We start from the raw sequence: 24,157 nt of genomic DNA on the forward strand, positions 1-24,157 counted from the left end.
CCACAGCTCATGGCAACACTGGATCCCTAACCCACTGAGTGGGGCCCGGGATTGAACCCACATCCTCGTGGACACTAGTCAGGCTTGTCATCACTGAGCCACAGTGGGAACTCCAAAGTTGTTTTAGTTTTAAGTTTCTAAATGCTAAGGATTACTGTGTGTTTGTGGTTTGTTTTTCTGGGGGTTTCTTTGGAGATGAATGGGGGAGATGAGAGTGGATATTTTTAAATTTTTTTTCCTAAATATTGTATTGAAGTCAATGGCTATGGATCGCTGTTTTCTGTTTGGGGGATTTGCAGCACCGTTGGGAGTATCCTCAGTGTCCTAATCATAGTCAGTTTTGTGACCATTCCTGAAGTACCTGAAAAAAATGTTGCTGATTTGTATAATTTATGCATGAAATCTTTTAAAGCTCTCCCTCTGAGGGAGGGTTCTGCCTTTGGGATCATATTTAGAAATTCTATCTCCTCACCAAGATTACATAAAGATTCACCATATTGTTTTGAGACCTAATGTTTTCCAGTTTTATATTTAAAATTTTAATCAATTTGAATTAAATCCATCATGAGATAGTGATCTATATCTATTTCTGCTCTTCCAGAGGGGTTATCCAGTCAATCTTGCTTTCTAAATAATCAAAGCATTTTTCACCTCTCATTTAATATCATACTAGAGTCACTATCAGTATGCTTGTATTTATCTCTGAATCACACGATACTTTCACACCTGTTAGTAAAATGATTTTTCTTATATATAATCTAATAGAATTCATGTTTTTCATTTTTTTTTTTTGGCTAGGTCTTAAAGTGGTCACATGGTGTATTCAATGGGAATTGTTTTAAATGTATGGAAAAATTAGGGAGAATCAACATCCTTCAATAATTTCTTTCCATTGAATCCTTTAATATCAAATCCCTAATCACTAATGCTTATACATGAAACTGCCCTTTAGTATCTCTGAAACAAATACATTTTGTAAGAGTATTATCAATAAGATAATATTGTATTGGAGTTCCCGTTGTGGCTCAGTGGTAACAAACCTGACTAATATCCATGAGAATGCAGTTTCGATCCCTGGCCTTGCTCAGTGGGTTAAGGATTCAGTGCTGCCATGAGCTGTGGTGCAGGTCAAGGATGCAGCTCGGATCCCATGTTTCTGAAGCTGTGGTGTAGAGTGGGCAGCTGCAGTTCTGATTCAACCCCGAGCCTGGGAACTTCCATATGCCACAGGTGTGGCCCTAAAAAGCAAAAAAAAAAAAGGTAATATTGTGTTATGTAGTAAAAGATGAATATGTTCTGTACTGTCTTCTCTTTAAATTTTACCTAATCCCTTTTTAGATAAACTATAATGATTCTTTCAAAAATAGTCATAAATTTGGAGACCTCCAATATATCTTGTATCTAATATTAATCCAAAATAATGAATTAAAATAAGTTTCTCTAATCTCCAAATCCGCCACCTGCCAACATTTAGTTAGATTATATCTAATACTTGTGCTCTATAGGTCAGCTCTGAAAGTACATTTTTGTAGTTAATTTATCTTAGCAGTTTCATTAGAAATGGCACTGCTTAAAATTAATCATCTTCTGGGTAAATTATTGAATAGTTTTATGGTCATGGAGGGTGACTGAAAATACTTAGAACATTTTCAGAATCAGTGTGGCTGCATTTTATCACTTCAAACTCAGAGGGCTTGGTCCTGTTTGTCCTGTGTTTCAAGCATATCAAGACTGTTTACTTAGTCTTGCACAAATGTGTTTCTGTTCTACCTCTGTGTGAAGGCTGAACGGATTTCTTTTCAGAAGCAAGTCTTTTCAGACACTATAACTTTTCTCAAGATAAATTAGTCCACCATTTATGTTCTTGGACATTTGGATTTGATCTTCTTTGGGACACATATTAATTTTTGTGCATATATTCCCTTATTATATCCTCAACATGTTCCTCAAAATTTGTCCAAAAAGTCATTGTGATATATGGTCCCTGAGCCACAGCTATCTTTTATGACACCTTTGGGCAAATTAGACCAAGAAGACCCTCTGAAGGGATGTAGCTCCACAAAAGTGTGGCTTGGAGATAAAACTGTACCTTTTTTAAAAATGTAGTAAAATGCAGAGAATAACATTTGTCATCTTAAATCATTTTTAAGTGTACAGTTCACTGATATTACATTTGTGTACACTGTGTGTAACTAATTTCCAGTGTTTTTTTTTACACGAAACTGAAAAAAACCACACCACAGTTCGCCATGTCTCCTTTCCCACAGCCCCTGGAAACCACCATTCTACTTTCTGTCTCTGTGAATTTGACTGTTCTAGCTATATCATGTAAGAAGAATTACACAATATTTGTCTTTCCGTTACTGGCTTATTTCAGTAAGCATCATATTCTCAAGGTTCATCTATGTTGTAGCATGTCTCAGAATTTTCTTCCTTAAGACTAAATAATATTGCATCATATGTATATATCATATTTTGTTTATCCATTCATCTGTTAATTACTTCCATAGTTTGGCTATTATAAATAATACTGCTGTGAATATGAGTATGCAAATATCTCTTCAAGACTCTGCTAACAGAGTTCCCTGGTGGCTCAGCAGGTTAAGGATTCAGCATTGTCACTGCTGTGGTTCAGGTTGCTGCTATGGTGCAAGTTTGATCCCTAGCCTGGGAACTTTTGCATGACACAGGCATGCAGCCAAAATCAAAAAAAAAAAAAGAGAGAGAGAGAGAGAGAGAAAAGAAAAAGGCCAGCCTGCGATTCTATGGCTCTTTGCCCAGAATTGGGATTGCTGAATCATATGATAATTCTTTTAATTTTTTGATGACTGCCATATCATTTTCCATAGCAGCTGCACTGTTCTATATTCCTAACAACAGTGCGCAAGATTTCCAATTTCTCCACATCCTTGCCAATACTTGTTATTTTCTGGTTGTTTTTTGTTTTGCTTTGCTTTGTTCTTTTCCAGTAGTCATCTTAATGGATATCAGCTGTTATCTCAGAGTAGTTTCAATTATTACTTCCTGAATGATTAGTGATGTTAAGCATCTTCTCATGTGCCTATTGGCCATTCGTATATCTTCTTTAGATAATTATCTATTCAAGTTCTTTGCCTGTTTTAATAAGATTATTTGTTTTTTGTTGTTGCTGTTATATTGTAGGAGTTCTTTATATATTCTGGAATTAATCCTTACATGATTTGTAAATACTCTCTCCCAATCTGTAGGTTTCCCGCACTCTGTTAATTGTGTCTTTTTGATGCACAGAAGTTTTAAGTTTTGATGTAATCAAATTTATCTATTTTTACTTCTGTCACCTGTGCTTTTGGTGTCATATCCAAGAAATTATTGCCAAATCTAATACCATGAAACTTTCCCCCTATGTTTTATTCTAAGAGTTTATAGTTTTAGCTCTTACATTTGGGCCTTTGTTTTATTTTGAGTCAATTTTTGTATACAATATAAAATAAAGGTCCAATTTTTCTTTTTTGCATATGGATATCCATTTTTCCAACATCATTTGTTGAAAAGACATTTCTTTCTCCTACTGAATGGTCTTGGCTCCCTCATCAAAAATTAATTGACTATGTTTGTGAGCATTTGTTTTTGAACTTTCTATTCTATTCCATTGTTCCATAAGTCTGTCTTTATGCCAGCACCACACTGGCTTGATTATTATAGCTTTGTAATAAGTTCTGAAATCAGGAATTGTGAGATCTCCAACTCTGTTCTGTTTTTCAAGATTGTTTTGGCTATTTAAGGAGACTGCACTTTTAATGAACCAGTAAAAAGCATACCTCCCTCCTTAGGTGCAGCCCTGTGTCAGGGCATTCAGCTTGTTGAGCAGAGCTGACACCTCACCTGGGAAACCACATGAAGGGAAGGGATTAGACCACAAAATCAGATACAGAGGCCCTGCCACTCAACCAATACCTCCTGAGGGACATACGATCCATTCAGTCTTCCAAATTTGATCAGTTCTTCCTTTTAATGAAGCCGGATTGTCAGAGCACTGACTGTTCCTCGGTGATTAGATATTGAAATGTACTGAGTTGTTTTGACATTGTAAAGATGGGCTTATATTTCCCTTTGCTTTTCTGTGGTGCCAGTTTATGGTGAGGGGTACTATGAAGAGCCACGGGCAGCATTTTTGTTAATGCTCTCTTGCTCTAGGATGTTGATGTGGATGTGATCTCCTCACCAAGACCACTGGAGAAGCAAATATCATCCTCCTCAAGCACTGTTTGTATTACATGAACACTGCAACTGGGCCTCTTTGGCTGATGTTTCAAATAATATTCTTTTTCTGTTTCAAGTGGCTCCCTGGAGACCTCAGAGTAAATGTGCAACCCAATTTTAACAACTGTGCAAGACTTTCTGGCATATATTTTTGAATACCAACTTTAGCTAACCCTATTATATTTATAAATGGTATCCATACTCTTTGGAATCAGAAGAGGTTTGTATAGATACTTCATTTCATAAAATATCTCTATCTGTTTGACAACTGAGATAACAAATATATTATTAAAGCTCATGTGGTTCCATTTAACAGAAAACTGACTCAACCACTTAAAGCAAAAAAAAAAAAAAAAATGGAGTTTTATTGCTTTATAAAACTGAATGGAGTGGCCGGATCTAGAGCCTCAAAAGATGTTATCAGGACAGTCTCTCTCATTTCCTGTCTCTGATTCTAGCTTTTGCTTCCTCTGGGTTGGCTGCATTGTTAGTAGGCTCTTGAATCAGGTGGAAAATTGGTCCCAGAAGGTCTAACCTATAGACCACCTTCTTAGGAATCCCACTGGACCAAGAGCCTCTCCTCCCCAGTGGCTTCAGCCTAATCCCTGGGAAGTTTCATTGGCCTTTCTTGACATGTGCCCACCCCAGAGCCAATTACTGTAGCAGGAGGAGACAGTGTTCTAAGTGGTCAGGTCCGAGTCACATGGCTTCCCCATTGCTAGGGATTAAGTCATGACACTAAATTTCATAGATTGGGAATGAGAGTTGAAAAACTGGGATGCTATTGCCAAAAAGAATAGAAAGGTGTTCCACATAGGCAAAAATGACTGATTTTTTTCTCATACAACATAACCAAAAGGATTCCTCAAGAATAGCGAGCTCATTTCCCCTCATACAGAAATCTGTTCTACAAGATGCTTCATCTGGTTTTCCTTTGAACATATCCCAGGCTGAAGAACTCACCACTTCCAGTTGTCTTCCATTCCAATTCCAGATGAATCTAGTTATAAGAAAAATATTCTTCATTTTAGCCACTCTGTCTAGTAATTTTTAAGGAATTGTCTTAATGTTACCCATTAGAACTCCATAATTTAAAATGATAATCTCATCTTTCTAAAAGAGTGCTTTAAATGTTTGAATCAAATTTTGACACTCTTTAAAAATTTCATGTTCTACTTTCTTAGTGCCTTTTGAAGATTCTTGATATAATCTACATTCCAGATCAAAAATATTCCTTTTTAATTTTTTGTTATAGTTGATTTACTATAATGTTCTGTTAATTTCTTCTGTACAGAAAAGTGACCCAGCCATACATATACATATACACTTTTTTTTTCACATTATCCTCCATCATGTTCCATCACAAGTGATCAGGTATAGTTCCCTGGGCTGTATAGCAGAATCTCATTGTTTATCCATTATAAATACAATAGTTTTCTTTACAGATCCAACAGACTCCAATGATCTTTTGAACTTCACCAGCTATTAGAGGCTTTCTCCTTGTATATCTTATGCCATCAAATAATTTAATTGTTCAGGCAGTGGAATTAGTTTCCAAATACTGATTAAAATCTGCTCCTAACTAAAAATAAGCCCCCAAATGGGATCTATTTTTTTTTTACCAGCCACTTCACATTCGTTCATATTAAGCTTAATAGCAGTAGCTACCACCTATTGAGTGCCATATTTCACACATAATTCATTATTAACCCCTATAATAATTCTCAAAATTAATTACTATTATTACTATCCCATTTTATAGATAAGGAAGCTGGAACTCAATTTAAGTAGCTTGAAAAAGATCTCAGATTTCGTAGGTGGTTGATTAGTATTTGAGCTCAGATATCTTTGAGGACATAACCAAGTTTTTTTCATCATACTCCAAGCTCCACACTCGAAGTCAACTGAAATCATCAGATCTGTTTCATTTGGACTGCTGCCAATCACTTCATCGATGCTTGTACCTGTGCACAGTGAATTTGGTACTCTTCTTAATGTGGGCCATGCATAAAACAGTTACCACACCAAGTATGAGACTGCTATCTTTAAAAGGGCTTCCTTGTAAGGTTAGCCCTTGACCAACACCTGGGGACTTGGATTTGAGAAGGCTTCCCACCATTTCCTAATAAGAATGGGTTTCTATGCCTAAGCTGTTTATGCAGGCAATATAGTTTATACTGAATACATGCTTTCCTTCTGGAAACATAGAATTTTGGTACATGTTAGGCAGAGGGTGCCTCTATGGTTCGCCCGCAATAAAAACCCTGGGCACTGATTCTCTAATGATCTTCCCTGGTAGATGTTTAACACATGTTGTCACAGCTCATTGCTGGGAGAATTAAGCACATCCTGTGTGACTCCACTGGGAGAGGACTCTTGGAGTCTTGCACCTGGTTTCCTCAGGACTTCGCCCCATGTGCCTTTTCTCCTTGCTGATTTTGTTTTGTATCCTTTCACTGTAATAAATCATAGAGGTGAGTACGACAGTACGCTGAGTGCTCTGAGTCCCCATAGCAAATCACCAAACCTGAGGGTGGTCTTAGGGACCCTGACATAGGGCCTTTATATTTGTTCCTGTTATGTGTAGTGCTGATATGGTAATTTTGAATCCTGAGCCTCTCATTCATTTTTGTTGTTGTTTATGTTTAACTCAATACACATTCCTTCTAGATTTTCATTCTATTACTTGATAAAAATTTCAAATGAAAGGGTCAAAATACAGTATTATGATTGTTTCCTGAACCCTCCCTCTGTGCTGAGATTAAGCTATTAATCAAAATGTTAAGGCAGAGCTAAGGCAAATGAAACACAAACAAAAATAAACAAATGGGATTTAATTAAACTTAAAAGCTTTTGCACAGCAAAGGAAACCATCAACAAAATGAAAAGATAACCTCCTGAATGGGATAAAATATTTGTAAGTAATATGACTGATTAGGGGTTAATATCCAAAATATATAAATAGCTCATACAATTCAATATCAAAAAAACCAAACAAACCAATTTTAAAAATGAGAAGACCTGAATAGACATTTTTCAAAAAAAGAGATACAGATGGCCATAAGCAGATGAAAAGATACTCAGTATTACTCATCAAAGGGAAATACAAATCAAAACTGCAATGAGACATCGCCTCACACCTATCGCAATGAACCTCAATTTTCATAGCAGTGTTATTTGCAATGACCAAGATATGGAAGCAACCTAAGTATCTATCAATAAATGAATGGATAAAGAAAATATGGTGTGTATATATATGTGGGTGTGTATGTATGTGTATACATATATTTGCACACATATGTATGTGTATATAGACATATATATATATACACACACACGTATACAATACTCAGCCATAAAAAGGAAATTTTTTTATGAAATTTTGCCATTTGCAAAAAATGGATGGACCTGGAGGGTATAATGTCAACACAGAGTAAAGCAAACAATGTATGTTACCACTTATATGTAGAATCTAAAAAATAAATAAGTGAATATGACAAAACAGATTTATGGATATAGAAGGCAAACTAGTGGTTACCAGTTGGGAGTGTTTAGTCTCCAGATATTTTGGAATTTTCCAGCTATCTTTCTGCAGTTCTTTTCTTGTTAATTTTATTGAGGTCTGATAGCATACTTTGTATGATTTCTAGTCCATTAAATTTGTTCAGTGTATTTTACAGCCCAGAATATGGTCTATTTTGGTGAATTTACTAACAAGCTTGAGAAAAATGTGTGTTTTTCTGTTATTGGGCGAAGTAGTCTATAGATGTCAATTAGATCCAGATGGTTGATTTAATTAAACTATGTTCTTACTGATTTTCTGCCTGCTGCATCTGTCAGTATTGACAAGGAAATGTTGAAATCGCCACCATAATAGTGAATTCATCTATTTCTCCTTGAAGTTATACTAGCTTTTGTCTCATATATTTTGACACTCTCCATGAAGTGCTTACACATTAAGTATTGTTTTTTGTTTTTGTTTTGCTTTTTAGGGCTGCACCAGCTGCATGTGGAAGTTCCCAGGCTAGGAGTCAAATCAGAACTACAGAGGCCGACCTACACCACAGCCACAGCAACTTGAGATCTGAACCAGGTCTACACCACAGCTCAAGGCAACACCGGATCCTTAACCCACTGAGTGAGGCCAGGGATCGAACCTGCATCCTCATAGATCCTAGTCAGGTTCATTAACTGCTGAGGCCACAAAGGGAACCCCAAGAATTGTGTCTTTGTGGAGAATTGACCCTTTGTCATTTTGTAGTGTCCCTCTTCATCCCGATGATTTTCCTTGTTCAAAGTCATCTTTGCCTGAAGTTAATATAGCTGCTCCAACTTTCTTTTGATGTTTGTTAGCATAGTATATCTTTCTCCATCCCTTTACTTTTAATCTGTGTCCATTTTTAAAGTGGGTTTCTTATAGACAACATATAGGTCACTCTTTTTTTTAATCCATTCCGTAAGTTTCTTCCAGTAGGTTATTTAGATCATTGATGTTTAAAATGATATAGTTGGATTAATATCAACTATATTTGTTACTGTTTTCTATAATTATATTTTATAAGCTTTAATCACCCAGTCCATTTTTATTATGATTATTTTGAGCAGTTATTTATTAGAACAACTAAAAATATAAAAATAAAAGTTTTTATTTTACCTTAACTTATTCTTTTTCCAGTGCTCTTCCTTTCTTTATGTAGATCTGAGTTTCTGTAGTCATTGTCTTCCTCTCTGAAAACTGCTTTTATCATTAATACAAGGCATGCTTACCAGGAACAAATTTCTTCAATTTTTGTTTGTCTGAAAAAGTATTTTTTTCTCCTTCATTGTTGAAGGATAATTCTACTGGCTACAGACTTCTAGGCTGATTTTTTTTAACATGTTAAATATTTCATTCTGACTAAAAACATGAATGATTTCTGAAAAGAAAGTCAGATGTAATTCTCATCTTTGCTCCTCTATAGATAAAGGTTTTTTTCTTCTGGCTTCCTTCAAGATTTCCTCTTTGTCTTCGGTTTTCTGCAATTGAATACAATAGGCCTAGGTGTAATACTTTTGGTATTTATCTTGTTTCTCTGAACTTCCTGGACCTGTGGTCTGAAATCTGTCATTAATCTTGGAAAATTCTCAGCCATTAGTACTTAAAATATTTCCTTTGTTCCTTTCTTTCTTCTCCTTCTAATATTCTCACTATGCGTGTGCTTCACTTGTTGTAATTGTGTCCCAGTTCTTAGATATTCTGTTCCTTTTTTATTATTCTTTTTTCCCTTTGCATTTCAGTTTGGGAAATTTCCGTTTGTTCACTGATTCAGGATCACATATTCTTTCCTCAAATGTGTCCAGTCCACTGGTGAGCTCATCAAAGGCATTCCTCTTTCTTTTCTTTTTCTTTTTCTTTTTTTTTTGGTTTTTAAGGCTGCACCTGCAGCATATGGAAGTTCCCAGGCTAGGCATCGAATCAGAGCTACAGCTGCCAGCCTGCCACAGGTTCTGTACTAGCACCAGAGCCACAGCAATGTGGGATCCAAGCTGCATCTGTGAGCTACACCACAGCTCATGGCAACATCATATCCTTAACCCACCGAGAGAGGCCAGGGATCAAACCCTCATCCTTAAGGACATTAATCGGGTTCATTACTGCTGAGCCACAATGGGAACTCCAAAGGCATTCCTCTTTCTGCTAGAGTATATTTGATTTCTAGAATTTCCTGTGGATTCTTTCTTAGAGTTTCTAAGCCTCTGCTTATATTACCCATTTGTTCTTGCATGCTGTCCAGTTCTTCCATTAGAGTCCTTAGCATATTAATCATTATTATTTTAAGTTCCTGTTCTGATAATTCCAAAATCTATGTCATACAGAGTCTGATTCTGTTGCTTGCTTTATCTGTTTATATTGTCTTCTTTCTTCCTTTAAGCATGCCTTGCCATTTCTTGTTGAAAGTAAAGCAATACACATTGGCTAATAGAAATTGAGGTTAGTAAGTCTTTATCATGAGGATTTATTTTCATCTGATTAGGAGTTGTGTTTACTCTGCTATAGCTATAGGTGTCTAAGGCTTCAGTTTCTTCTGGTGTCCTTGTTTTTGTATTCCCTATTATCTTTGGGTTTATTTTAGCTAAAATCCTCCTGTTACTATGCAGGATCCTCGTTCCTGACTCTGACAGCTTCTATCTCCAGTTATTCTTTGTATTCCACTCTTTCTCCAATTTTGGAGGCATCATTTTGCCCTATGACCTCTATTCCCTGATGAATCAAAGAAGGTTTGGTTTTGTGTCTTTAGCTTTTTGCTTGTTGTGAGGATGGTAGAGATGAGTTTTTTACATCTCAGACCATAACCTGGAACTTGTCCCATTCTTTATGATTCCTCAGTGATAAGAGAAAAAAAAACTTTGCTCTAAGGTCATGCCTGTAGTTTTTTTCTACAATTTCAAGATTTAAAAATCTGACCTGAAAATATAAATTCATGCAAATTGTTATGTATTCCCTAAGTCCTTGCCATAGGCTGAAATGTCATTTTTATGCCACTTGCTCTACTGTTTCCAGTTTGGCAGCTAGCCCATGGGTTGGAGCTTGGGGAACAAATGATAGAAAAACAAGTCATAGGAGAAGTAATGTGGGGTAGTAATGCATTCTAGTGGGACCACTTACTCTGTGCCTGTCAGCCCTAGTGACCTACAGAGTTAGCCATAAATCCCAAGCCCCACCCCTTCTACCCAACTCCAAACTTTAATAGCTATGGCTTAAACAATATTTTAAAAACTGGAAACCCAGATAGGGAGTCCCTTGGTAATTTTGGATGAGTTTTGGTACCTAAGACTGTGCTATTGGCAGTCATTCTATTTCATTAGTTAGAATTCTTCTCCAATAAAGATGTTTAGATTTCCCTGATGCCCAATAACAGTCTGGAGAAAAATCCCTGGACACAATGCCAGCTGAAGGGCTTGGGCCAACATGATGGAAAAGTCCAGCTCTGCCTGGGCATGTTTTATTCTTCCTAACTCTTTTCCCAGACTGTGGGAGCTGCAAGAGTTGGATGTGAGCTTCAGCAGAGATGAAAGCTGAGCCTGCACTCAGTGTAATGAGAGAAGTTGATGTCCATGGATATTCACCCCTTAAAACAATCGATTGGCACATTTGGCTATTAGCTAAAAGGATGGGCTCCACCCAAGGTTGAGAATTTAGCTTTTCTCCTTCTGACATTTGCATTGGCTTTTTTCTACCTCTGTTCCTTGGCCTCTGCGGTTCTCCCTGCTTGAAATACCCAGCCCTTATTCCCTCTCTCAGGTTTTCTCCTCCAAGACTCTGCTCAGCATTTGCTTACCTGTGTGAAGCCCTTCCTGGCCACTCAAGCCTGATGATGATCTTTCTCAGGAGAAAGGGAGTGATTATCTTGCCCAGTATCATTTCTCCTGTGTCCAAAATAATGCTCACTGTACATAGTTGTTTGGATGAATCAATGAACTATGTGTCTCCACATTTATGCTCCTGGCAGGAACTAGTCTGCATGTGCCTATCTGCCCCATTAGAACTCAGATCAGGTACTGATTCTCTTATCTTGGTTCTCATAGCCTAGCCCAGAATCTGGCATGTAGTGAAGGCTCAGTAAATATTTGTGAAATAAATACAAACTGAATGAGATAGTGCCTGGCTACCATGTGGTACTTCATATTATAGACAAGCCTGCAGACACTTCAGTGCTTCCCTGTCTTTCCTGCCCCTTTAGTGGACTAGGCAGCAGCTTTCCTTAGCTGCTATCCTGTCATATATTCTATGAAATGTTATTTGAAGTAAAAGGACAATAGCCAAGATTAGATTCCCATTGGCCTGAGGTGAGCATGAAGTCATTGCTATTGGTGGGGCCTACTTAAGGAGGCCTCTTCACTAAGATAAGGAGTTTCTACTTCAGCTCAGGAGGCAGGAAGCAAGATTAAATTCAGAACAGCCTAGAAACCATGCATAGCCTCTCCTTGGTCAGACACCATCTCATCACACCTGGGCAGCTCTCACCTGCTGAAACAAAATGCACTCTGTGGGAGCACTGCCTCTTGAACTTTCCCATGAGAACTTGAATGTCCGTGTCCAGACCAGAGCTTTGCATTCCATGGTCCTGAGAAGACCTGCCTGAAGGGCCAAGACTGCTTATGCTTGTTTTTAATCTGAACAACTATTAATAGCACCCCCTTGACTCAAAGGTGTTCTAGTTTTTATGGCAAATGATAGTTTCACCCTATATGCCTCCCACACATTTTATTCACTACCTCCATTACATACTGGAACATTCCAAAGCAAATTCAAGATATCATATTTTATCCAAAACTGCTTCAGTGTTTAACCTCTGACACAATAAATAAGTGCAATGTCTTTATCCTAATTAATAAAATATCAATAATTACTTAATATTGTCAATGTCTACTCAGTGTTTAAATTTCTCAGATTGTCTCAAAGACATGTCTTTTCACAGTTGACTTTTGTCACAATCCAAACAATATCCACACATTGTATTGGTCGATATATCCATTAAGTTTCCCTTCCTTCCCCTCATTTTTTACTTCACCTCTTGTTTTTTCTTACTATTTATTTATTAAAGAAAGCAGGTCAGGAGTTCCCATCGTGGCTCAGCAGAAACTAACTAGTATCCATGAAGATGCAAGTTTGATTCCTGGCCTTGCTCAGTGGATTAAGGATCCAGTGTTGCCGTGAGCTGTGGTGTAGGTTGCAGACGTGGCTCTGATCCCGTGTTGCTATGGCTGTGGTGTAGGCCAGCAACTACAGCTCCAATTCAATACCCCTAGCCTGGGAACCTCCATATGCCGCAGGTGCAGCCTTAAAAAAAGGACAAAAAAAAAAAAAAAAAGAAAAAGAAAGCAGGTCAGAGGTCAGTTCTCCTGTAAGTTTTCCTACTTTCCATATTTGATATCCTTGTGGTGCCATTTAACATATTACTCTATCCTCTGACTTCTTATAAATGGTAACTAGGTCTAGCAGCTTAATCATGAACCAGTTCAAGTTGTTTGGAAAGAACATGTGTACTTCTTATCATATCATATCAGGAGACATTAAATATCTGATTGCCTTTCTTTCTGTGGTGTTAATGATTGATCGGTCAGGTGTGGTCACCCTTATCCCTCTGTTATAAAATTCCTCATCAACACGTCACTTAAAGTTTGTGACAGCCATGGATAATCATTGCCCAAATCCATCGTTCCTTATGGGTTATCAAACCATAATTTTCTTTTCCTATCATTTCTTCTATTTACATTAATCAGATAATCTATAATGAAGCAATTATTTGAATATAGTTTATATAGGAAACGGAGAGTAAATGTTGGATTCTTCTCCTTTGAGTATAATTTTTAAGAATAATGAATTAGTAATCTAGCCATATTGAAATTTTATTAATGAGTGTTTTGCTTTTTAAAAAATATGTAATTATAACACATAAACATTTTAAACATCAATATTGGATTTCAGGCCATTTCTGCATGATTACATTTATGTTCAAATCATCCCATCTCAGGCCTATAGGAGTCCTTCAAGTTGAAAGCAGATAAAAGCTCATCTTTTAAATTTCCTACTCCAATCTTGGAAGCAGCAATTTCTGCAAGAAGCCCTGAATTGCTTTAGTGGAAAATTGTGTTTTAGTCTACACACTGGATCCTATGGCTACTAATTGTGATAGAGTTGTCATTATTTTCAGCAGACAGAGCTAGAAAATGTATCTTCTTTTAAGAGAAAACAAATATGTCATAAGTTCTTGTTGGTATTTCTTACAAATTTAAAATCACAGGTTTTTTATTTAATGTCCTTGTTTTTCATATACATTTCAAAAGTAAAAATGGATAAAGCATAAAATAAGTCCTATTATAAGACTAAATATACATATTACCTGTTAACACTTACAAAAGAGAATGAACCTGAACAACAGGTTAGAATGAACTAATTTCCTTTACTTTGAACCTGATTATTGGATTTTGGTTCAGATAATGTGAAACACTACTATATTTTATTAAATTTCAGTTATATTCCTGTGAAAGAATGAAAACTGTATGGAGTAAAAGAACTTGTAGATGATTAACACCAAGTTGTTCAATAAGCAGTGTGAAGTCTGATATCTAGTGTTAAAAAATAACTCTTCAGAGTGGGCAACATTTAGCTTAACAGCTGTTTATGTCCAAAAAACTTGGAATTTTTTTAGGCTCTGCTAATATTGGTGAAAGCAGGAAGATTAGGGACTCAATCAGAGGCAAATCCACATGAAAGAGACAGATTACTGGAACAATGGAAGCAGAGATCACCCCATACAAGAAATGAGAGGCAATAATTTAAAATATATATATTGCCAATGACCACTTATGATAAAATCTCTCCGCAAACTAGGAATTTAAAAAAAAGTCTTTCAATCAAATAAAAGGCATGGATGAAAAACTCCACCTACCATCATACTTTTGATGAAAAATTGAATACTTCATCCCTGGGATAGGAAAGAAAATTAGGGTGTCCACTCTTAACTCTTCTACCCAATATTATTATCCTGGACATCCTAGCAAGGGCAAGAAAAAGAAATGAAAGACACAAAGATTAGAAAGGAAGAAGTAAAACTGATATTGATTACAGATGGCAATCGTGTACATAGAAAATCCTATGAAATCTACAAAAGGGGGAAAACTAGAATCTTTAGGCAAATTCCACGAAGTCACAGGATTCATAGCAAATACATAATAACTCCTATATTTCTATATACCATCAGCAAATGGTTTTAAAAATGAACTACAGGAGTTCCCGTCGTGGCGCAGTGGTTAACGAATCTGACTAGGAACCATGAGGTTGCGGGTTCGATCCCTGCCCTTGCTCAGTGGGTTAACAATCCGGCGTTGCTGTGAGCTGTGGTGCAGGTTACAGACGCGGCTTGGATCCCGAGTTGCTGTGGCTCTGGCATAGGCTGGCAGCTACAGCTCCGATTGGACCCCTAGCCTGGGAAACTCCATATGCCATGGGAGCGGCCCAAGAAAAGGCAAAAAGACAAATAAATAAATAAATAAATAAATAAAAAATAAAAATGAACTACAAGCATTATGTAGAAATATCAAATAGGTAATGATAAATCTGATAAAATATAACCTAAGACTTCTACATTGAAAACTAAAAAATAGTGTTTAGGAAAATAAAGGAAAACCTAACAGAATGGAGAGACACATATGCTCATGTTTATGAATAGAAAGACAATATAGTGTGTGTGTGTATGTATATGCATACGTATTCAATATGGATAGAGCACTGATATAGGCAGCAACAATATGGATTGATCTCAAAAACATGATGTTAAGTCAAACCACAAAACTGCATATACTGCATAACTTCACATATAAGAAATCATTTAATATGGAGTTCCCTGGTGGCTCAGGAGATTAGGGATCTGGTGTCACTGCTGTGGCTCGGGTCATTGCTGTGGTCTGGTTTTGGTCCCTGGCCCCGGGCATGGACACATGCTGCAGGCACAGCCAAAAAAAAGAAAGAAACCATATAATGGGTAAAATGCTTCTATGGAGTTTGAAATCAGGAAGTTGCTATGAATTAACTGGAAAGGGTCATAGGGGAAATTTTTAGGGCAATAGAGACGTTCTCTATCTTGTTCTAAGTGGTGGTTACATGATATACATATAATTGTTGAACTTCATTTCACTGAAAACTTTATATATATGCATTTTGATTATGAATTGTACATCAGCAACCTCCATCATAACAAAATAAGAGACCATTCATTGTATGTATATTGCCATTTTGTAATATGAATATGATAAGGGATTTGAAAGTTTACTTTCAGAAATAATCTGTAATGAACAATAGTAAAATTATTTGAGAAATAAGATATTATGAAAATTATTTAATGGCTCAATGTAATTCTTAGTCATTGATAGACAAATGTAATATTGATGTTAACGGTGATATGCTCACATGAATTCCTTAAGCATATTATAAATTAAATGAATGTTATTTCAAATCCCCTAAAATATAATATCTATAAACATAACATTTAACCTCTAAGGCAATTGATAATATAACTTCTGATTATCAGTACTCCAAAGCTGTGTGTGTGTGTGTGTGTGTATGTGTGTGTGTGTGTGAATGAGAGATAGAAAGAAGAAAGGGAGGGAGAGAAGAGGAGAGGAAGGAGGCAGAGAAGGGGAACAGAGAGAAACATAGAGACACAAAGAGAAAACATTTTGGCAAATTCAAAGTTTAAATTTGGGTTTCTCTCATACACCACTATCCATACAAAACCACACATACCTCTTGATTTTGTGTTCTAAAAACTATGCATGTATGTACACGAATACATGTGTAAATCCTTCTTTTTACTTTTTTGTTTCTACATCAATTGTTTCATTCAGTTTTATAGATGAAAAGCCTTGAAACATTGCCCAGAATTAAATACAAACTTGGTATCATAGCTCAAGTTCACACCCAGCTCTTCACACTTTTAGCCTTTAGCCTATACTCCCTCTGCTCCACTGGGGGATGGGAGGTGGGGGGAAAAGACTTGACTCAGGTTACAAGGAAGCCAGAGGCTTGATGCTTGCTGCTTCTAGCAATGCCAGATTATGAGGCATAGATATTAACTGAAATCCTCATGAGTGGATAAGGCAGAAACACAAGGCCTATTGATTAAACATATGACTTACATTATTTGTGAACAAGAAATAGTTCTTGTTGATAGAAACCTAATGAAATATAAGAAACATCTAATTTCAAAAACTAAAGCATTTTCTCAAAGCCTTCATTGAAGACACAGAGAAGGCCCTTATGAAATTCTGATAGGTAAAAATTCCAGATCTCAACTCCAGAAGGCATCTCTCATCTACATTTGGAATCAGTTGAATTGGTAAACATGCCGAAAGGCATTTGCACTTTGCAGCATAGTCTGCCAGTGACAATAGAAAAGGTGAAGAACACCAAAGAATTAATCAGAGACAGATGGAATTAAAACCAAAAGGGCTAAAATGGCCCATGGGCCAAAGAGAATTAAAATCTGGGCGAAATATCTACCAAAGTGGAAAAAATGCAATATATTCTGGTGAGACATTTACCTGAAAATACATTGCAGTTATCATTCAGGTTTCAGATAACCTCTTTGGTCTGTAATGTTGGAGGAGAGGTTTGTAAATAAACTTGACAACACGTAGCGCACATCAGATGGCCCATCGTCCAAGTCTTTCTTGAGACTGGAAGTCTTTTCTTAGTCCACAAAAACAAACTTCCTAGGAAAAGGACATGCACTTCTGTGTTATTTCTGTATTTATTCTACACAGCACTTTATCAGCTTGACTCAATGCCTTGTGATCATTTCAATACAGTATCCTTTGCTGCATTCTGAGGAAAGAAGCTACGACAGTGCCCCTTTTGCAAATGATAAGGATGGGTTGGTCATTTTTCTGGATTGCTCAGCATGAGAACAGTGGGGCTAGGAGCGGCACTCCCAGCCTGGGAACCTAGTGTGTGCCTCTGTGCCATACTGCCCAGCTCCTTGCTGTGGAGCTGCCCTCAGAGAGCCATGCTTTTCTCTCCATGCTTTTCTCTCCACCCAGGTTCCTAAACCTTGTGGTCTGCAGGTGATCACCCTCTACATATATCAGAAAACTTTCTGAGAGACAATAAAATATTTGCCTTCTATCTCCTCTCCCAGGTCCCCATGTCACAGTCCAAGATGAGCGTGTCTGCCAAAATTGCCCTGGCCTTCCGTTTTCTCCATTGTGGTATTGGGATAATGCTTCCTCTTCTAATTGCTCTGAGGATCGTAGAACAGACAAGTGCCAAGTGGAGGGGACTGTTATATAGTGAAGGATTAGTTGTCTCCCACACTCCTTACACACACACACACACACACACACACACAGCTACCAGATTCCCAGGAATGCAAAGTGCTCTATGTTTCTAAGCCAGCTTTTATTTTTAAAAACATTTCATATGGAGTTCCCTGGTGGCTCAGTGGATTAAAGATGTGGCATTGTCATGGCTGTGGCCTGGGTCGCTGCTGTAGTGTGGGTTCAACCCCCACGTGCTATGGGTATGGTCCTCCAAAAAATTGACTTCAGTGATCTGGAAGAGAGCAAGGTACCTTTGCTAGCTCTACACCCCTCACATCTGCTGCGTCCTCACAGAATCTACAGGGGGTCTGTTACCAGGTGCCTGACCATCCTGTGAAGGAAGACCCCATTTCAGAAGCCAGCTCCCCCAGTCCAGGTCCATCTGCATCACTGGAGCATGATATCCAAGGAGACCTACCAGGGGGAGGTGCACCAGTGAGAAATAAAGCAAAGCCTGAGGACCTCTCTTCCCCTTGTCCTGGAAGGAGCACTGATCCTGCCCTACTGAGCAGGGTTATTTTCCTGGACAACAGGGGACTGCCCTCTCATGTGGGCCTTTCTCAGAGGAAGGAGGGCAGCAGAAAGGCAGAAGGGAGCAGCAGAGGGCCAGCTGGCATGCCAGCAGCCCAGGAGGAGGAGCAGCATCTGCATTAGTTCAGCTGGAGCCTAAGAGGTCCTCACTGAGCAGGCACCAGGGCTTCTGCACTAAGCTGGACCATTCCTCAGAGAGCATGTGCCCTGGCGCCTGCATCCCCACCTGAGGCTGGGAGGTCCGAGGATTTGTCAGAAGCCTTTCACTAAGCAAGTGCTGGATGTGGGACCAGCCAGGATGGTGGGTATAAATCTCATCTGAGCCACAATATGCAAAATCTTAACTACACGAAAACCCAGCTCATATATTCTGGATGCCCTCACTCAGGTCTGATGCAGCCGGCAGACAAACTAATTCTGTTGATTCCACTGCTTATGCTATGGTACTTAAGGCCTTGGACCTCCAGTGTGCTGCCTTTTTTTTTCCATGTGGGATGTTCTGTCCCCACATAAAACATCTTGATATATGCTCAATCAGTTCATTTCTCACTATGTGAAAATCCCCGAACAGAATCTGACAAAGCTGTTCTTTGTTAAACAAAATTCTTGGGAAAGACAAGGGCTGAACAAGTAAGAAAGAAAAGAGGCAACGAGGAGTTTCCTCTGAGCGTGTAAGCTAGCCCTGAGTGTGTTTAAAGTGCCCTGAATCTTTGATCGGTGTTCACGGAGTGCAGCACTGGGCGCTCAGAGCCACACTGGCCACATGAACCCACCAGCAGCGGGTGGGCGGGGGCCTGGGCAGAGGAAACACTGGAAGATGCAAAGGGACACACACACAAGACAAAGACTCCAGAGGCCACTAATGATTTTCTCAAGCTAACATCCCTAGCCTGGATCTGCCTTCCAAACTCCATTCACCATTCACACCTTGTCAACAATTGGTTGCAAATCTCCCTGGGAAGTTTAAGAGGCATCATGACCCGGAATGTCTCAGCCCCAGCTGCTCAGGTGCTATCCATCAGCACCCCTTGATGTCGCCCCACACCTGGGCTCAGCAAATCCCAATGGCACCGACTCCAACATGTATCCAGAATGTGTCCATTGTTATTACCCCAACTCTCCCCGGCAGGGCCAGGCTACCCTCTCTAGCATGTGTTAGAACAAGCCTTCACTTTGCTCTCCTCACTCCTGCCCCGGTTCCTCTCCAGTCTCTTCCTAAAGCAGCCATAGACTACTGAATAGTGCTCCATGATGCCTCACCCGGCTCTCAGTCACCGGAGGCTTTCTGGACCAATCTGGGGATGATCAGGCTACACTCAGCCCCTCTGGTCTCCCCTCCTAATGCCTGCCCTGCACTTCCTGACCCCATCGGGGCCACTCCTGCCTCAGGCTTTCACACCTGCTCTTCCTTCTGCCTGAAGCACTGGTTTGTTCCTTCATTTCCTCCAGGTCGTTATTCACAAATCCTCCTCAGAATGAGACGTTCTGGGGCCACTCTGCTAGAAACCCCTCTCCCCAGCCCCCGCCACACTTTATAGCCTCTTCTCCTGATTTATATCTTATTGTTAGCACTTATTAGTGATTGTAGCCCTCTCTACTCTGTGGTTTTAAAAATGCACACTGGAAATTTTATTAGCCTGGATAAGGAAAAAAACTATGTCTTGGTTTTTTTTTTTTTTAGGTACCACTACATACCTATTAGAAAAACTAAAATGAAAAATAGTGACAATACAAAATGCAGGCAAGGATGTGAAGAAACCAGGCCATTTATACACTGCTGATGGAATGTATGATCTCACAGTCACTCTAGAAAACAGTTTGTCAATTTCTTGAAAGACTAAACATTGACTTGTCAAGCACCCAGGATTAAAACACCTGATCGTTTATCCCAGAGAATGAAAACATATTCACGCAGAAAAACCTGTACACAACATTCATAGCTGCACTCTTTGTAACAGCTAAAACCTATCCCCCGAAACTCTGCTTTCATAGAGTATTATTCAGCAATCAAAAAGAATTACTGGGAGTGCCTGTCGTGGCTCAGCAGTAATGAACCCAACTAGTATCCATGAGGTTCAATCCTTGGCCTTGCTCAATGGGTTAAGGATCCTCCATTGCCATGAGTTGTGGTATAGGTCACAGATGCCGCTCTGATCCCATGTTGCTGTGGGTGTGGCTATGGCTGGCAGCGGCAGTTCTGATTCGACCCCTAGCCTGAGAACTTCCATATGCTACAAGGGCAGCCCTAAAAAGCAAAGAAAAACAAAATTATTGATACATGCAACTTAGATTGAGTGAAGTTGCTTTATGAGTGAAAAAAAGCCTATCTCGAAAGATCACATACTCTGTGATTCCATGCATAGAACATCCTCAAATTGACAAAATCATAGAAATGGAGATCAGGAGTAAGTGGTTGCCAGGATGTGGTGGTTGAGAAGTGGATGTGACCATAGGGAGGTTGCAGGAGGGAGATTTTTGTGGTTATGGAACAGTTCTGTGCCTTGATTGCAGTGATGGTTATATGATCTGCACGTGATAAACTGACACAGAGCTGCACACACTCTGTACAAATATCAAATGCCTGGTTTTTTGGGGTTTTTTTTTGTTTTTTGGTTTTTTTTGTTTTGTTTTTTGTCTTTTTGCCATTTCTTGGGCCGCTCCTGTGGCATATGGAGGTTCCCAGGCTAGGGGTCGAATCACAGCTATAGCTGCTGGCCTACACCAGAGCCACAGCAGTGCAGGATCCGAGCCGCGTCTGCGACCTACACCACAGCTCACGGCAACGCCGGATCGTTAACCCACTGAGCAAGGGCAGGGATCAAACCTGCAACCTCATGGTTCTCAGTCAGATTCGTTAACCACTGCGCCACCACGGGAACTCCAAATGCCTGGTTTTGATATTACACTGTGTCATGTAAGATATGACCACTAGAGGAAAGAGGGTAGGGGTTACAAAGGATTTATCTCTACCATCTTTGCAACCTCCTGTAATCTACAGTTATAAACTTTTTTAATGTTGGTGGAAAAAGCTCTGGTTTTTTTTTCTGAGATACTATGAGGAATAGAAAAAGGATTAGGATCTTTAATTATGAGCTCTAGCTGTGCCCTATTTGAAGGAAGTTTGAACATACCAAAAAATAGAAATAAAACTAAATAGGAGCTAGATGTGCAGAAGAAAAAGACACTGTTCTCCTTCCTAAGTATTTCAAAGAGCCAGCTGCTCAAAGATACTCCCGACTGCACACAGTATGGACAGTGCCAGGTTCATGGTATGGTTTACGCCTACAAATGGAGCCCTGTCCTGGGAGTTAGGGGCCCAAGGGTCCCCTTCTGACCAAACACCAGGTGCCTATGTGTACATCTTAGGATGGCCAGCCTCAGTTCTCCCCTCTTTACACAGAGGCAAAGACCCACCTTGCCTTCATCCATGTGTGCCTTCCAAGATTCACCCAAACGGCACCAGGGAGGGTCCTGCAGGTGCTGGCTGTGCCAAGGAGAGGATGCCTGACCTGCTGCAGAAAATAAATGTGGTCAGCATCAACATCTGGGCCGGAAGGCAGGGTGTGTGGCATCTGAGAGCTTGGCTTGCAAAATGCAGTGCCCCTGCCCTCCTCATCCCTGTGCCACACAGGAGCAAAGCCCTGTCTGAATGGGGTGTCTTTGTGGGCCTTCAGAATTCCTAAGTGCGATTCAAGAGTCAGATAATTAATTGTTAGAGATTCCAGAGCAAGATAGCAGTGTGGGCTTTTCGAAGAGGAAAGAAAGGGTTCAGCTGCTACAGCAGGTCGCAAGCTGAAATCGAGTGCCCACCACAGTGGGGAGCAGGGTCTGGCATGAACAGTCCAGAGCCCAGGATCCAGAGTTGAAGTTTGAGGTCAACTCTGCGTCCCCATTTGCCCAAAGCAATTCCAGTATAGGCCTGTTGTTAGGGCTTAATCACTTTCAAAAGTGCCCTATTCTTTATGTGAAAGATAAATCATATGGTCACCTTAGGTATTAGGGAGGTTACCAACATGGGGGATTAGGCCAAAAGTACACAGCAAGGCCTATGTCACCGGGAAGCAGGGAAAATACCCAGACTGAGGCAGAAGGAGGGCCCTCCTGGAATGAGCACACTTGACCTTCACAATGGTGGTCATGTGGTTTGAGGAGGGTGGGAGCAGGTGTTGACAGCCGAGGGGATTGCTTTCCTACAAAGTGTTTCATTTCTGTTCGATGAAAATCGTTGGAAAATTGTATCTTGCTTCTAAAAGGGTAGGAAAGTTGACTCCTTTGGCTTTTCTATGGATCTTGTTTGGCATCTAGCATGAAGTGCAGTCCCAGTGCACAGTACTCAACACCTTTCCTTGAGAACCAAACAAAGCCTTTCACATTTTTGTTTGTTTCTTTTTGCAATAACAGAGTGGCCCAGATGAGAACACCCAGCATTGTCACCCACATTCTGTGTTTTCATTCACCATGTAGTTCAGCCCTGTTGGTACAGTGGGATTCCTCAGGAGGACCTGGCCTGGATGAGGCCCAGACAGCCAAAAACTTCCATCAATCCAGGGTTCACAACCACAGCTCAAGTGAAGGCCCCCATTCTGAGTTCCCTTTCCTTCTCTTGTCACTGAAAAAAATATTTAAGAGGTTAGCAAAGAGAGTTCAGCAATATATGATATATGCCACAACCAAGTGGGGTTTATTCCAGGGATGCAAACCTAGATTAGTATTTATAAATGAATCCACCATATTAATGAATTAAAAGGAAAAAAAAATCATGTTCTCGTATCAATGGATGCAGAAAAAGGATTTGACAGAAAGGATTTCTGAAACCCATAAAGTTTCAGAAAACCAGGAGTAGATGACAACTTCCTCAACCTGATAAAGAGTGTCAACAAAAAAACCCCTACTGGTAGCATCATTCTTATGGCAGAAGACTGAATGCTGTCCTCCTAACACTGGGAATGAGGCAAGTATATCCCCTCTTACAGCTGCTACTCAACATCATTCTGGAGGTTTTAGCCAGTGCAACAAGGCAAGAAAAAGAAATAGAAGGCATCCATTCTTCCACCTCAGGTATTATCCCTAGGGTATTTTCCCAGTACCAGTGCTGTCTGGGCCCCAACACCCAGGGACTTGTTCAAGCCCTTACTGGGAATTGCCCAAACAAGGAGATAAGGGAGCAAAGTTGCTTACAAGAGTAGAGGGTGGAGCCAGGCTGAATTCTGCCATGTAGCACCTGTGTGACTATACAAGTCACACACCTGGGTGTGCCTCAGTAGTATCATCTGTGAAATGGGGTAATAATGGTATCTGCATCTTAGGTCCCCTGTGAATCTTTAAGGAAATAACACCCACAGAGCCCCTAGAATGTACCCTGTCATGTGGTAGGTTACATGGAAGTGTCAAGCTATCATTACAGATTTTAATAGTTCCTCTGAGCTTCCTTTATAATAAAGAAGAAAATAAAAAGTCAGTGGCCTCAAGTTGAGCTATAGAAAGCCTAAGGTTACCTCGCACATCCCAGGCTGTGACTTTTCTTAGG

The 24,157-nt window shown here is 39.4% G+C and overlaps 1 protein-coding gene across 5 annotated transcripts in view; it reads right to left on the minus strand.

Annotated features, from left to right (window-relative positions):
- Nucleotides 1-24,157, minus strand: part of LOC102167823 (uncharacterized) — a 770,457-nt gene that overhangs the window by 264,026 nt on the left and 482,274 nt on the right. For 3 of the 5 annotated variants that reach the window (XR_014827546.1, XR_014827527.1, XR_014827532.1), the window contains one exon: nt 23,099-23,239. The gene's annotated coding sequence lies outside the window, so the exon portion shown is untranslated. Of the gene's footprint in view, nt 1-3,797; nt 3,862-5,202; nt 5,240-14,672; nt 14,778-17,322; nt 17,494-22,044; nt 22,140-23,068; nt 23,240-24,157 lie in introns of those variants that run through there. The other 2 variants (XR_014827555.1, XR_014827520.1) reach the window with 2 other exon arrangements.

The sequence above is a fragment of the Sus scrofa genome, chromosome 14 (assembly GCF_054392235.1).
Source record: "Sus scrofa isolate SSC_HxYL_T2T_F1_AM1 chromosome 14, Sscrofa_HxYL_maternal_Yorkshire_Landrace_v2.0, whole genome shotgun sequence".
NCBI classification, from domain to species: Eukaryota; Metazoa; Chordata; class Mammalia; order Artiodactyla; family Suidae; genus Sus; species Sus scrofa.